This window comes from Mustelus asterias, chromosome 4, assembly GCF_964213995.1.
Source record: "Mustelus asterias chromosome 4, sMusAst1.hap1.1, whole genome shotgun sequence".
Taxonomy (NCBI): Eukaryota; Metazoa; Chordata; class Chondrichthyes; order Carcharhiniformes; family Triakidae; genus Mustelus; species Mustelus asterias.
In genome coordinates this window covers 70,762,179-70,778,572 of record NC_135804.1, presented here as the reverse complement: position 1 = coordinate 70,778,572, position 16,394 = coordinate 70,762,179, and the positions used below count along the sequence as shown (strand labels likewise).

General features: G+C 45.2%; 1 long non-coding RNA gene across 1 annotated transcript in view; it reads right to left on the bottom strand.

Moving 5' to 3' along the window:
- Window positions 1–13,548, bottom strand: part of LOC144492775 (uncharacterized) — a 34,929-nt gene extending 21,381 nt beyond the window's left edge. Inside the window, exon 1 of the long non-coding RNA XR_013497634.1 lies at window positions 13,296–13,548. This is a non-coding gene — a long non-coding RNA (uncharacterized LOC144492775). The remainder of the gene's footprint in view (window positions 1–13,295) is intronic.
- Window positions 13,549–16,394: the final 2,846 nt, after the last annotated feature.

Below are 16,394 nucleotides of genomic sequence, written 5' to 3'. Positions count from 1 at the left end.
CTATTCACCATCAACCCTTTCAGTAAGATTCCCCAATCTTTCCTTGCCAATTTGCACTGCATACCCTGTATTTAGATTCAGGACCTCAGGTTCAGATTTGACTAGTTCACACTCAATCTTAAAGAATCCTATCATATTATGGTCACTTTTCCGCAAGGATTGTTAATTAATCCTTTCTCATTTGCACAGTACCCAGTCTAGAATAGCCTGTTCAACATATTGATCTAAAAAAAATCATATACACACGTCAGGAACAACTTAGTTTGGTTTGGCCAGTCAATGTGTCAATTAAAGTCACCCATGATTAGGTATACACTTATCACTTTCATCTCTGATTTCTTGTTTAATACCTTCCCTTACATCTCCACTACTGTTTGGGGCCTATAGATAATAATGTTTTCTGTCCCTGGCATTTGTCACCACCATACAGATTCCACCATGATTTTCTGAGCCAATATCCTTCCTCACTCTTTCATTGATTTCCTCTTTACTAACAATGCTACTCTATCCCCTGTCCATTTTTGTCTGTTCTTCCCAAATAATAATACCCCTGGATGTTTAGTTCCCAACCTTGGCAACCCTGCAGCCATGTCTCTGTATTGCAACCATATCATAACCGTTTATACCTATTTACAGTGTTAATTCATCTCCCTTATTGCGAATGCTCTATGCATTAAGACACAAATCCTTTAGGCTTGTCTTTTTAACCTTGTTAGTCATCTTAGCTTTATTTTGCATTATGACCCCATTTGTTTCTCACCCTTGTTTTTCCTGCCTTCCACTTTTGTTTCTTACATTTCTGTCTTTGATTCTATCCTTGTTTCTTCCTCCTCTGTCTACCCACTCAGGTTCAAATTCCCCTGCTATTCTAGTTTAAACCCTCCCTGATGCTACAGGCAAACACCCCACTGAGGACATTGACCATGGTTGTATCCAGATGCAACCCAACCTGCTTGTACCGGTCCCATCTTCCCTAAAACCAGTCCTAATGTCCCAGGAATCCGAATCCCTCCCTTCTGCATCATTTATCCAGCCACATATTCATCCGATATTTCCTATAATTTTTACTCTTGCTACCACATGACACTGGTAGTAATCCTGCGATTATTACTTTTGAGGTCTACTTTATAATTTATGTCCTAACTCCCTATCTTCTGATCGTAGGACCTCATGTCCCTTTTTACCTATGTTGTTGGTACCGATAAATACTAAACCACTAACTGTTCATCCTCCCCCTTCAGAAAGCCCTGCAGCTGCTCGAACAAAGTGTCCAAAGTTTCCTCTCCCTGATACATCGCAGTGTCTGAAGCTCAGACTGCAGCTCATTAACTCTGAGCCAAAGTTTCCGGAGCTGCAGACATTTATAGCATATCATGTGGAATGAATTGAGTTGAACGAAGACTGGTATCTTTGATAGTGGGCTCCTCACTTGGCACTTCTGGCTTCAACCTTGTCTTTCACACGAAATGCTTAAAACCAGCATCATTGAGGATGAATGCGTAGCCTTCTTCTCCAGTTTGTTGAATTGTCCACCACCACTCGTTACTGGATGTGGCAGGACTGCAGAGCTTTGATCTGATCTGTTGTTTGTCAGGTCGCTTTGCTCTGTCTAGAAGAAGTTACATCAATTCAGTTTATCTTGTAGCTCCACCAGGTATGCTTGTTGTTGCTCCTGGCATGCCCTCCTCTACTCCTTATTGAACATTGGTTGGCTTGATGTTAGTGGTAGTGTGTCTTGCTAGCAGCTTATATTTTGAAATATCTCTTTAAATTAAATTGAAATGATAGTCGGAAGGAGAATTACTGGATTTCTGGTAAGCATCTCATTTCTTAGAAATGTCTTTGTAACCTAAGTTTCTATGGAGATGAGAAGTGAGAAGTGGAAAAGATAAACAGAAGGAAGTTGGGATATTGTGTTACAGCTGGAGTCTTCTGTAGCTGGGGGTAGGGAATAATATACAGAAAGTTATTAGGGAGGCAAATGGTATGTTAGCCTTTATTGCAAGGGGCTGGAATGCAAGAATAAAGAGGCCTTACTATAATTATATAGGAAGTTGGTGAGACCACACCTGGAGTATTTTGAACAGTTCTGGTTTCCTTGACCAAGGAAGGATATACTTAAGACATTTGTAAGGGACTGAGGGAAATTTGTGGGGAAGACATTTACCAGTGTTCTTTGTCCCTTGTGGGTTTCAGTGTCCTGTTTGCCGGGCGAGTGCTGTGAACAGGATGCTGTTGGTTGAGTGATGTGGGCTGGGCCAATGGGATTGCTCTGGGGGCGGGAGGAAAAAAAGGCGCCAGGAAGTGAAGCAGATGCAGAGCTGGAGAGGGACTGAGCTGAAGAGGGAGTGTGCAGAGAGAGAGCTTTTTCCAGGCAGTGAGAATTCGGTTTGGAGTGAGAGGCAGCCAGGCGTTCCCCCGCCTGTTCTTTTCATTACTGCCAAGGAGGACAACCTTCAGCGCACTCGACAGACTTTGCTGCACGGATAGCTCGCGGCACCTCTGCCTCCTGTGGCATCATCTTCCACACATGTGTCTCTCCTGGACTGTGTGTGTGTGTCGTGAGTAACTGGTGGGGACTATGCAATCCAACTGGAACAGTATCTACAAATGTGTTACTGAGGATGAGTTTCCCCATGTGTGCACCAACGGATGGGCCCCAACGGTTATAGATCAGAGCTCACTGTTTTATGTCTGTTAATGATTTGTTATTAAATTTATTTTTGATATTCCAATTACAGTACTGACATTTATGGGTAAACAGGGAATTAGCCAAGTCAACATCAACCGCTAGGAATTCGGGATCCTGTTGATTGAATATTTAAATAGTAGCCCCCATATAGTGGTCAGCAGGGGGTTACATTTTTGGAGGCACCGCTGGGATCATTCCTGTTTACCAGACAGGTCAAATAAATTTTTTTCCCCGTCAGTCAGTAACAGTTAACCCAATAATTACAACAGGAAAAGTTTTACAGTGTTAGTAGCTCACTTAAGACAATGGATTTTTCTCAGGCTGCTGACTGGAGCCACCAAAAGAATATCAGTCTTTCTCGTGGCATATTACTGAGCAATGTGCCAATAGATACTAGTGAGGAGACCATTGCTAGGGTCTTAAACACAGTGAAAGTCTTTGGTCGCACCAAGATTTGTGGTCGCCGTGGGGATTCAACTGGCACACAGTTGTTCATACTAGTGGAGACTAGCATTGATTTAACCCCTGACACTGTACCTCCAGATGTAGGTATTGAAGGAGGAGCTGGGCCATGGGTTGTGCTACTACAACAGGAAGGCAAGTCAATGGAGGATCTTCAGGCCATAGTATCAGAAAATCAAGCTCCCAAAGTGGATGTGAACATGGATTTAGTGACTGCTATTAGCAAACTGGTGGACAAGTGCAACCAAGTGTCTACCGATGGGCCTAGCTACAGAAAGCTGAGACTGTTTTCAGGACTGAAACCTGTACCCCCAGGTGAGGAAGAATACGATGCCTGGATGGAGCAGGCGACCCAGATGATCAATGAGTGGCAATGCACTGACGCCGCCAAGAGACAGCGTATAGTGGAGAGTTTAAAAGGGCCTGCTGCTGACATCGTTCGATTTTTGAAAGTTAGCACTCCCACTGCTACGGGCACCAATTATTTATCTGCTCTGGACACAGCTTATGGCACCACAGAGAGTGGAACCGACATCTCGGCCAAGTTCAGACACACATACCAGGATGAAGGAGAAAAACTCTCTGCTTTTCTATATCGCCTTGACAAACTTCTCCATCGTGCTCTTCTTAAGGGAGGAATTACGGCTGCAGACATGAATCGAGCTCGGATGGAACAGCTAGTCAAGGGTGCACTCACTCGAGACATGGTCGCTCTGCATGTAAGGATGAGCCACACCCTGGACAAACCCCCTTCCTTCTTCCAGCTGATGCGGGAGGTAAGAGAGGAAGAAAATTGGATTAGCGCCAGAGAAGGGGTGAAAGCTACTGCCACCGCAGCCACCGCCAGTGTACCGCAGTCCTCAGCTACGTCTGAGTTGAACAGCCTACGAAATGAGGTAAGGGAACTGACTTCTCAGGTGGCCAGACTGTTGAGCGCCGTTCCAGTTACCCCTACATCTGAAAGTACGACAGCAAGGACTGGGTCCGTACAGCAGGCGCCAGAAGCTGCTGTTCGGACGCGTCGCCCCGAGTGAAAATGTCCAAACCACTGCCAGCAGGAATCTTTTGCTACAGGTGTGGGCAAGATGGGCATACAAGGAGAGAGTGCAAAGAACTCGAGGATCTGAGGAAAGTGAATCAGAAGCTGATCAGAGCAAGCAGACAGCAGGGAAACTTCTCAGGAGCCATGTGAAGGAACGGTGCTTGGTTCCGTGTGAAATACGTTCCACCCACTGTCCACCCCCAGCGAAGCAAGGCTCAAAACAGTTACCTGCAGGATTAGTGGGGCCCATCTCTGGTGTACCTGTGCAAATAGAAGGAGTTTATGCAAGAGCTTTGCTTGACAGTGGCTCCCAAGTAACCATTTTGTATCGCAACTTCTACGACACCTACCTGAAACACTTACCTCTCCAGCCACTTGAACACCTGGAAATATGGGGTTTAAGCTCTCACCAATACCCATATGATGGCTACCTGTCCATACAACTCGAGTTCACTGCCGCTGTAACCGGAGTGCCGCAGACAGTTGACACTTTGGCCTTAGTATGTCCTGACCCTGTGAAAGATGACAACATTGCCGTGCTGGTGGGGACAAATACCCGGCTGGTGAGAGAGCTGGTTGAGTCCTGTAAAGAACAGGCGGGAGAATGCTTCTTGGGTACTTTGACCATACACCCCATCCTCCGAGAAGCTTATGAGACACTCACCCAGTCTGAAACAACAGAAGGGGTAGACAAGCATGGTACTGTGTGGTTTACCCAGCACAAGCCAATCACCTTGCAACCAGGACAAGTGTTTAAAGTCACTGGCCTCCCAAAGTTTCCTGGTGATTTCACAGACCAGCTAGCACTGATAGATCAGCCTATTGACACTTTTTCCCCTGAAGAGTTGTGGGTGAGGCCTGAGGTTCATCTTGCATCAGTTGTTTCCAGCAGACGCATTACTGTGACTGTGAAGAACCTGTCATCCAGAGAAATCTCCTTGAAACGTGGGACTCCAGTAGCCCATATTTTTCCAGTAGCCCCTGTTCCTCTGCCGAGGGCACAGTGTGCGGATAAAGCTGCAATCGAACTGACCCCTTCCTCTTTTGATTTTGGAACCTCTCCTATGCCAGAGGAGGCAAGGAGGCGTCTCTGAGAGAATGATGGAGAGGAAAGAGGTTTTCTCTCAGCACGAGTGGGATGTAGGTTGTTCTAAAAGCACCAGACATGAAATAAGACTGAAGGATGCAAGGCCCTTCCGAGAGAGGTCACGTCGCTTGTCGCCTGCTGACTTTGAAGATGTGCGCCAGCACCTACAGGAACTACAAAGCCATGGCATCATCTCTGAATCGCGTAGTCCCTACGCATCGCCAATAGTAGTCGTATGCAAGAACTCAGGGAAGGTACGAATGTGCGTGGACATTAACCTTCGAACAATACCGGCCCAGTACACTGTCCCAAGGATAGATGACGCTCTTCACTGCTTGTCTGGGAGTAAATGGTTCACAGTCCTCGACCTGAGGAGCGGGTACTATCAAATACCCATGAGTGAGGCTGACAAGGAGAGGACCGCTTTTATCTGCCCATTGTGATTTTATCAGTTCAAACGCATGCCTCAGGGAATTTCAGGAGCACCGGCCACTTTTCAGAGAGTCATGGAACGTACTGTCAGCGACATGAACTTTCTGGAGGTGTTGGTGTACCTGGATGATCTCATTGTGTTTGGACGAACCCTCGAAGAACACGAGGAGCGGTTGTTCAAAGTGCTTGACCGGCTCCAAGAAGAAGGTCTGAAGCTGTCGCTTGACAAGTGCCAGTTTGGCAGGACTTCTGTCACCTACGTTGGATATGTAGTGTCGCAGGACGGAATAGCGACAGACCCATCCAAGGTAGAGGTGGTTGTCTCCTGGCCAAGACCCCAAACGGTGACAGAGCTCAGATCCTTCCTTGGATTTTGTGGCTACTATCGCCGCTTTGTCAAGGACTTCTCCAAACTCTGCCGTCCCCTCAACGGACTCCTTCAAGGATATCCTCCCCGCTCCCGCTCCAAGGGGAGTCAGACTGCAAACTCACCTGACAAGACTTACTTTAAGCCTTCTGAACCCTTTGGCTCTCGGTGGAGTGAGCAATGCGAACATGCTTTCCAAGGACTCAAGACCCGGCTCACCAAAGCCCCTGTATTGGCGTTCGCAGATCCACAGAAGCCTTACATTCTGCACGTGGATGCTAGCCTGGACGGACTAGGTGGTGTCTTATACCAAGAGCATGATGATGGTCTACGCCCAGTTGCATTCATCAGCAGAAGTCTCTCGCCATCTGAGAAAAACTATCCAGCACACAAACTGGAGTTTTTAGCTCTCAAGTGGGCTATTGTGGATAAGCTACATGACTATCTTTACGGAGCTACTGTACAAGTCAGAACGGACAACAATCCCCTGACCTACGTCACAACGTCAGCTAACCTGGATGCCACTGGTCATTGTTGGCTCTCAGCACTGTCCACCTACAACTTTAGCCTTAAGTATAGACCAGGCCGGCATAACCTTGACGCAGACTCGTTGTCTCGACGTCCACATGACAGCATGACACCAGATGATGAATGGCAAGAAATCCCAGTTCCAGGAGTGTGGGCTCTCTGTCAGACTGTGTCGAGTAGCACACGAGCCGGACACTCCTATCCATGTGTGATCGAACAAATAGGGGCTCATGTGTCTGCAGTTCCCAAGGCTTTCTGTCATACCGTTGCAGTAGTAGCTGATCAGCTGCCCACTTTCAGTCCAGGAGAGCTTCAAGCTGCTCAGAAAAGTGACCCGTGTATAGGAGAAATATGGCTAGCTGTCAATCAGAAGGCACCGGCAAGTCAAATACAGACAAACCATCCTGATCTTACACTTCTGAAACGAGAGTGGGGGAAGTGGTCAATCGAGCAGGGCCTGCTTTACAGGACAGTCAAACAGTCTGACCTTTGCTTACGGCGACAGCTTGTGCTCCCCAAGCAGTTCCACCGTATGATTCTGAAGTCACTGCATGACAACAGTGGACATCTGGGATTTGACAAGACCTATGCACTCGTCTGTGACAGATTCTTCTAGCCCCGCATGAAGCTAGACGTAGAGACATACTGCAAGACATGTGAACGCTGCATTAAGAGAAAGACTCTGCCACAGAGAGCAGCACCACTTTCCCACATCCAAAGTTCAGGCCCTATGGATCTTGTATGCATTGACTTTCTCTCCATAGAACCTGATTCCCGCAATGTGTGCAATGTGTTGGTAGTCACTGACCACTTCACTCGGTATGCACAAGCATTCCCAACCAAGGATCAGAGAGCCATAACAGTTGCCAGAACTCTATGGGAGAAATACTTCATTCACTACGGCCTACCAACTCGCATACATTCAGACCAGGGTCGGGATTTTGAAAGCCAGTTGGTGAGAGAGATGTTGACCATGTTGGGTGTGAGGAAATCAAGAACTTCACCATACCACCCACAAGGGGACCCTCAACCAGAGAGGTTCAATAGAACCCTGTTGAACATGCTAGGAACTCTTGAGCCCAGTCAAAAGTCCAAATGGAGTCAGCACATTGCACATCTGATCCACGCGTACAACTGTACCCCAAATAAAGCTACCGGGCATTCACCCTACTTTTTAATGTTCGGGAGGGAAGCCAGACTTCCTGTGGACGTTTGCTTTGGCGTGTCAGCGGATGGGACCTCAACAACTTCCCACTTGCAGTATGTGTCTAAGATGAAGAAAGAGCTGCAAGCAGCCTATCAGTTGGCCCAAGCCACTTCCGCTAAAATGAACCAAAGTAACAAGGAGAGGTATGACCAGAGAGTGCGCTACCATTGCTTGAAGCCTGGGGATAGAGTCCTCATTCGAAACCTTGGCCTGAAAGGGAAACAGAAGCTTGCTGATCGGTGGAGTGCAAATCCTTATGTGGTTGAGAGTCAAATGTCTGATCTTCCTGTTTATCATCTAAAGCCTGCAGATGGTTCGGACCCATTAAGGTCATGCACCGAAATCATATTTTGCCCCTGGGACAAGAGGTCCAATTGAGCACTGAGGTTGACTCAAAGCCTACTCCCTCTCCAAGAGCCCTCAGGCGCAGAAAAGCAAAAGAAAGGAATCAAACTCCTGAGGTTCACAAAGATGACTCCACAGCTGATGTGCCCCTGGGAGATCAAAACTCTTCAGACTCAGAGTCAGAGTATGGACATTACCCAGAGGACTTGATCATTGACAATCCGGAAGGAATCTGTGAACAACCAGAACAGGATGTCATGCCTACAGAGTCCAATGCCCCCACAAATGCTACAGAAGTGACAGAAGTCGCAGCGAGCTCAGAATCTTCAGAAGGGCTACCTGTTGTGATAGAAGAGGTAGTAACTGAGCAAAGGGAAGTAGAATCAGACAGTTCTGTTGAGGGCACTTACACTACAGTCACATCTAACATAGCCAATCCAGAACCAGAGATAAGGAGATCACAGAGAGAGAGAAAGCCAGCAGACCGTTTCCATTATACAAAGCTGGGAGAGCCGTGTGCAAAGTCTGTAGTAGTAGGACATACAAGTGTTCACTCAGCTACGCCATCCACTATGCATTTTCCTGAACACTGCAATAGTTGTCATACATGGTGGTGTAACTCCTTTGCTCAGTGCTCGTCATGTATAAATAAGGTACCACTCTTTTCACCCACTATTATACCAGTCATCACACTATAAGGTACATGGTGTAATTGGTTAACTGGGTCCTATGTCATGTACTTCAGCATGGGGGCATGCTGTATTTTTGGTGGGGGGAGAATGTAAGGGACTGAGGAAAATTTGTGGGGAAGACATTTACCAGTGTTCTTTGTCCCTTGTGGGTTTCAGTGTCCTGTTTGCCGGGCGGGTGCTGTGAACAGGATGCTGTTGGTTGAGTGATGTGGGCTGGGCCAATGGGATTGCTCTGGGGGCGGGAGGAAAAAAAGGCGCCAGGAAGTGAAGCAGACGCAGAGCTGGAGAGGGACTGAGCTGAAGAGGGAGTGTGCAGAGAGAGAGCTTTTTCCAGGCAGTGAGAATTCGGTTTGGAGTGAGAGGCTGCCAGGCGTTCCCCTGCCTGTTCTTTTCATTACTGCCGAGGAGGACAGCCTTCAGCGCACTCGAAAGACTTTGCTGCACGGATAGCTCGTGGCACCTCTGCCTCCTGTGGCATCATCTTCCACACATGTGTCTCTTCTGGACTGTGTGTGTGTGTGTGTGTGTGTCGTGAGTAACTGGTGGGGACTATACAATCCAACTGGAACAGTATCTACAAATGTGTTACTGAGGATGAGTTTCCCCATGTGTGCACCAACGGATGGGCCCCAACGGTTATAGATCAGAGCTCACTGTTTTATGTCTGTTAATGATTTATTAAATTTATTTTTGATATTCCGATTACAGTACTGACATTTATGGGTAAACAGGGAATTAGCCAAATCAACATCAACCGCTAGGAATTCGGGATCCTGTTGATTGAATATTTAAATAGTAGCCCCATATAGTGGTCAGCAGGGGATTACACATTCAACAAAAGTGGGAGGGGAGGGGTGTGGAGAAGACACACACACACTCTCACACAAAGTTGAAATAAACCTGCTTGTGTTAACAAGCAAACAGCATTTTTCTCAAGGAGTTGGTTTCTGTTCAGAAGAAAGAACCAGGAGCAGGGCAGGTGAGAAGTTCAGATCAGGAGAAAGGGAATGGAACTGTGAAGGGCCAGGGGAAGTTGTGAGTAGCTGGGAAAAGAAAATCCAAGATGTGAATTCTAAGAATGGTGCAACGTACGTCTGGAAGGATGTTAGGGGCCCATAGAAATTGGGAGTGGCAAGATTGCTGTCTAAAGGGACGTCAGGCCTATCTTCTGTGTGACAGAAACTATAGAGAAATACAGAGGGCTGTGGGATTTGGTAACTGAGTTTAATGCAATATCCGCTCATGGGGGAGTGCTTGTAATTTTGGAAGACGTATCTTTGTTTGATCAACTATTTAATGTTAAATTTACCTTTTTGTTTTAAGTATCATTTGCCTGCTAATTAATGTTTGAATTATGTATGCAATTTTGATTCAAAATAAACATTGATTTTGGTTTGTTTATTACAGTAAAAGTTTATCTCATCCATTGTTTTTTTTCTGTTGGGGTTATTTTGGGGATTCCTTTCTTTCATGTCATTGATTTTCATGGGAATTGTAACAAAAGTTGAACATTATTTTGCTGCTCTTGATGGGCCACAGCCCAGAAATGAATCTAAACCCCTCTAAATTTGTCCTTCCTTAGTCAAGGAAACCGGAACTTTACAGAATAATCCATGTGTTGGCCCGCCAATGTCTTATAATTACAGTAGTACTTCTTTATTCTTGCAATCCAGCCCCCTTGTAATAAAGGCTAACATACCATTGGTCTTCCTGATAGCTTTCTGTACTTGTCTATGAATCACAGAAAGACAAGATATAAGGACAACTGAATCATTCTGAATACCAGAATTTACTTATCTCTCACCAATTAAAAATAGTCTGCTCTTCCAATATTCCTACCAAGGAGGGTAATTTCACACTTCCCCACATTACTCCAGTTGTCATCTTCTTGCTCAATCCTTTTTGAAATCTTCCTGAACATCTATGGAAGTAATTTATAAGGATTTGATAAAGTCTCGCTCCTAAGATACTGCATTCTCAAATTGAAGCTCCTGGAATTAAACACAAATTATTGACCAAGTTAGGAACTTGGCAATGTGATAGGAGACAGAGTGGGCATGTATTCTAGTTTTTAGGGTGTGGCTAAATGTATCCAAGAAGGACCTGTGTAGCAACCTGAATAATTTACTGTATTCATTAACTTAGATGAGATAGAAAGCCACATATCCAAATTTGTCAGTGGCACAAAGATAGGTGGCGTTATAAGTACTGCAGATAGAGGCATCAAATTACAAAGAGGTACTGATAGTTTGAGTGGGAAGAACTTTGGCAAATCAATTTCGATATTGGTAAATGTGAGGTCATCCATTTTGGAGCCAAAACGATAGAAGAAGATTCTTTCTAAAGGGCGAAAAACGAGAAACAGTGGAGCTTCAAGAGACTTTGGGGTCCATGTACATAAATTATCAACAGGTACAGAAAATCATCAAAAAGGGTTAATGGAATACTGGCCTTAACATCTAGAGAAATAATGTGTTGAAGACATGTTTCAGCTATGCAAAGTTAGCCCACACCTGCAGTAGTGAACAGTTCTGGGTGTTACAACCTCGGGGGCAAATATATTGGCCCTGCAGGGAGTGAAATTTACTGGATACCTGCACTTCAAAGGTTCAGCTATGAGGAAAGATGGAACAAGCTAGGACTGTATTCCATGGAATTTGGAAGGTTAGGAAGTGGTTTGATGAAAGTTTTCAAAATATTAAGAGGGGACAAATAGGGTTGATAAAAAGAAATTATTTCCGATCATTTAGTCAAAACATTGGAAATAGACCGTTAGAGACAGGCCTCTCAAGAATGGAAGTTCAAATAGTTCTTCATACAAGCAGAGTAAGAAATTTGGAACTCTCTTCTGCCAATGGCAATTGAATCTATTACTAATTTTAAACTGAGATTGATTCATGCTGGCGCGGTGGCCAAGTGGCAAAACATTGGTCTCGTAAACCAAAAATCATGGGCTCGACTTCGGTCCATGCCTGTGTGCAGTTGTGACGTATTCATTGAAGTGTTGGGTTCTGTGGTGTAATGGTGAGCACTCTGGACTCTGAATCCAGCGATCTGAGTTCAAATTATATCTATTAAATTCTTTCATAATCTTAAACTCTTCAATAAGTCACACTTCATCCATCTCTTTTCTAGTGAAATGTTCCTCAGCCTATTCAAGTATTCCTGAAGACTAGACCCACTTGGGATATGAGCAGAATGTTTGGAGTGTACCTCATTTAAGGGGCCATTGGCAAACAATATATGCATTGCTCAATGGAAAGGACATGGACAGACTACTTGTCATACTGATAGAATACAGTAGACAGCACTTTGACTTACCTTGGAAGTGCAGAACATGTTGATCATAAAGTATTGATACATTCACAAGAAACTTCTTTATACAGAGAACGTGGAACTTGCTACCACAGGGAGTGGTTGAAACAAATAGCAAAGATCCATTTATGGGAAAGTTCGACAAACATATGAAAGAAGGGAATGGAAAGTTGAGGGAAGATGGAAAGAGGCTTCAGTGGAGCAAAAGGTCTGTTTCTGTACTACATAACTATGATAGAGTGGCCCTTTTAGCAGGGCGTTCTGAGAGCCATATGATCGGTTCAGACCCTATGGAGTGTAGAGGTCAAAAGCTGAGTCAATTGGGTGCAAGGGTGCATATCCCGAGCTGGGGAGCCACCCCATTTGGAGCCAGGGAGGAGTGTTGTACAAGCACATGGTTAATTCTGTTTGATCCTCGAGTTGTAAATAATTACTTATCATTGGCAATAAATCCTTTGTTACTTCAAGCCATATTGAGTCGCCCTTGATTTATTACAATATCCTAAACGTAAAAGTTTGAAAGGAGGCAAAGCGTGAGCAGCATTCATCTTGCACACGATTCTACATTTGCTCTCAGCTGGTGGGCCTCTGCTCTGCATGAGCCTGTTAATTACTATGTAGCCATTTCTACACTTGTGCAGTAGTAAGACAATCCTTTGCAGCTGCTGAACCTTCGGTATCTTTGCTCATCCCCTGAGTATATTTGTAACCCCCTGCTGATCACTATATGGGGCTACTATTTACCTGTTCGATTTACAGGATCCTGAATTCCTAGCAGTTGATGGTGAGCTGGCTAAATTTCCTGTTTACCCATAAATGCCAGGCTTGCATGAAAAGGATTTGAGTATGTTTAGCGCGGTGCCTCCAAAAATGTTATTGAGATAAACCTTATAATGAGAAAAGGTTTGGAACAACAAGGTAAACGGAATAACAAAAATGTAATAACAAATATAATTAGCAGATATAAACAAGAATCCCAACTGAAGATTTTCCAATTAATCGTTTCAACCTGAGAAATGTTCAGAATATCACCAAGCACTTTGAATTTTAAACATTGGGGCCCATCCGTTGCTGCACATCTGAAGAAAACCACATTCTGTTACCGTTCCTGTCTGATAGTACTCACTTAACCCCGACACACACACAGTCCAGACGGGTCTACGAGAGGGAAGATGATGGAGCAAGCACACAAGGCAGAGGTGCCGCGAGCTATCTGTGTAGTAACGCAGGTCCAGTGCGCTGAAGGCTGTCCTCCTCGGCAGTCATGAAAAACCAAGCAGTTCTACCTGAGAAAGATTCACTTCGAACTGAGTTTTTACTGCCTCTGAAAAGCTTCTCTCCAAAAACGTGGCTGTCCCTCTTCTGCACACTCCCTCCTCAGCTCTGTAGCTGCTTCACTTCCTGGTGCCTTTTTTTCCTCCCGCCCCCAGAGCAATCCCATTGGCCCAGTCCACATCACTCAACCAACAGCATCCTGTTCACAGCACCCGCCCGGCAAACAGGACACTGAAACCCACAAGGGACAAAGAACACTGGTAAATGTCTTCCCCACAAATTTTCCTCAGTCCCTTACATATTATTAGAGCATTTTGCTAAAATTTGTTACTTCACTTGACATTCTATATTTGCAGACATGTGTGGTGGCTCAGGAGTACTGCGTGAGCCTTGTGTTTACTTCCATAAAATGATGAGCATGAAACAAATCAGCAATTCTGCTCAGACTTTCCAATTGATAGGTGGACAGGCAAACAGTCTGACAATATAACAAGCTCAGTCTAAATGCAGTTGTAAAGAAAATTGAATGGACATAAAGTGGAGACAACAGTAGTTTACCTTGCAGCTTGAGGTCTGTTCAGGTTCTGATGAGTCACTCATATCTATATCTTCCAATTCAGGTAGATCCTGTAAAGAAGCAAGAAGCTGGAGTTCATTAAAATTGCACACCGATATGTGAATCTGGATATATACAGAAAATTAATTTAAAATATACAAGGAATGCAAATATCTTTAAATGCACGCAACATCATCTGACGCACAGGTTAAAATTAAAGAGCAGACAAGTATTAAATTTAATTACCATTCACACAATGCTCTTTTTTTCATGAAGTACTTACTGAAAATATAATCTCTGAAATCAATGAATGGCATTTTGAATAATAGGCCTGAGATGAACCGGGTTAAAACATCAGAGACAGTGAATGAAAACACAAATGCTAGAAATACTCAGCAGGTCAGGTGGTATTTGTGCAGAGAGAATCACAAATCATCTGGTCCAAGGAAATTTGTTGACTTTAAGTCCCAGTAATTTTTCCAGTACTATTTCTTTCCTAATAACAATATCCCAAGTTCCTCATTTTGTACAGGCATAAGCCCTTGGAATGTGGAAACAAAAGTTGACCATTCAGAACCTCAAGCTTGTTCAGTGAGTTGTTCATGAACTTTTTTCATTGCCAAGGTCAAGACTCTGTCCCAGTGCATACTTCCCGTGCCCCAATCTTCTTCATCTTTCTGCTGCTTTACACTACCTTGCCTACTCTCTCATCTATAAGAAATATTACTTGCTCCTTGGTCACTCTGGAATAAATCTGCTCATCTCTCAGTATCCCAGTGATTCCCTATATTATTCTGAATGACATTAAGGGAGACCATAATCTCTCCAGTCCGAAATGAAGTCAAAAGACATGTAAATATGAATGGCGTTCCTTTGCCCTCTAAGCAGCTTTAGGCATTGTCAGTCATGTTATCATTCCGCAATGCCTCTCCCCCCCCATCCCCCCCACCCTGCCCTCCTTCCCCCCCTTTCCCCCCACCCTCCACCCCCCTGCCCTCCTTCCCCCTCCCCTCCCCCCTTCCCCGCTCTCCCCCCTCCCCCTCCTTCCCCCACTCCCCCCTTCCCCCTCACCCCCCTCCCTCCTCCCCCCCTGTCCTCCCCTCCACCTCCTCCCTGCCCTCCTCCACCCACCTCCCCCCCCCCAATGGTATATATGGTATACAGTCAGGAGAGAGTTGCCCTGGGAGTCCTTAACATTGACTCCGGACCCCATGAAGCTTCATGGTTTCAGGTTAAACATGGGCAAGGAAACCTCCTACTGGTTACCACGTACCGTCCTCCTTCGGCTGATGAATCAGTATTCTTCCATATTGAACAACATTTGGAGAAAGCACTGAGGGTAGCAAGGACGCAAAATGTACTCTGGATGGGGGATTTCAATGTCCACCACCAAGAGTGGCTCGGCAGCAGCATTACTGATTGAGCAGGTCGGGTTCTAAAGGATATAACTGCAAGACTGGGTCTGCAGCTGGTGGTGAAGAAACCAACAAGAAGAAATAACATACTTGACCTCATCTTTACCAATCTGCCGACTGCAGATACATCTGTCCATGACAGTATCGGTAAGAGTGACTACCGCACAGTTCTTGTGGAGACGAAGTCTCGCCTTCACATTGAGAATAACCTCCATCGTGTTGTGTGGCACTATCACCATGCTAAATGGGACAGACTTCGAACTAGCAACTCAAGACTGGGCATCCATGAGGCACTGTGGGCCATCAACAGCAGCGGAATTGTACTCCAGTACAATCTGCAACCTCATGTAATGAGGTCAGGAGCTGAGTGACCCTGGCAAAACCCAAACTCAAACAATCTGATTCGTTGGTTGTGGGATCGCTTAGCTCTGTCACCTATATGTGAATCTGGATATATATAGATAATTAATTTAAAATATACAAGGAATGCAAATATCTTGAGTGGCATATCCCCCACTCAACCATTACCATCAAGCCAGGGGATTGACTCTGGTTCAATGGAGAGTGTAGGAGGGCAAGCCAGGAGCAGCACCAGGCATACCTAAAAATGAGGTGTCAACCTGGTGAAGTTACCAAACAGGACTACTTGCATGCCAAATGGCAAAAGTAGCAAGTGATAGACAGAGCTAAGCGATCACACAACCAACGAATCAGATTGTTTGAGTTTGGGTTTTGCCAGGGTCACTCAGCTCCTGACCTCATTACAGCCTTGGTTCAAACATGGACAAAAGAGCTGAATTCCTGAGGTGAGAGTGACAGCCCTTGACATCAAGGCCGTGTTTGACCGAGTGTGGTATGAAGGAGCCCCAGCGAAACTGGAATCAATGGCTATCAGGAGGCAAACTCTCCACTGGTTGGAGTCATACCTGGCACATAAGAAGATGGTTGTGGTTGTGGAGGGTCAGTCATCTCAGCTCCA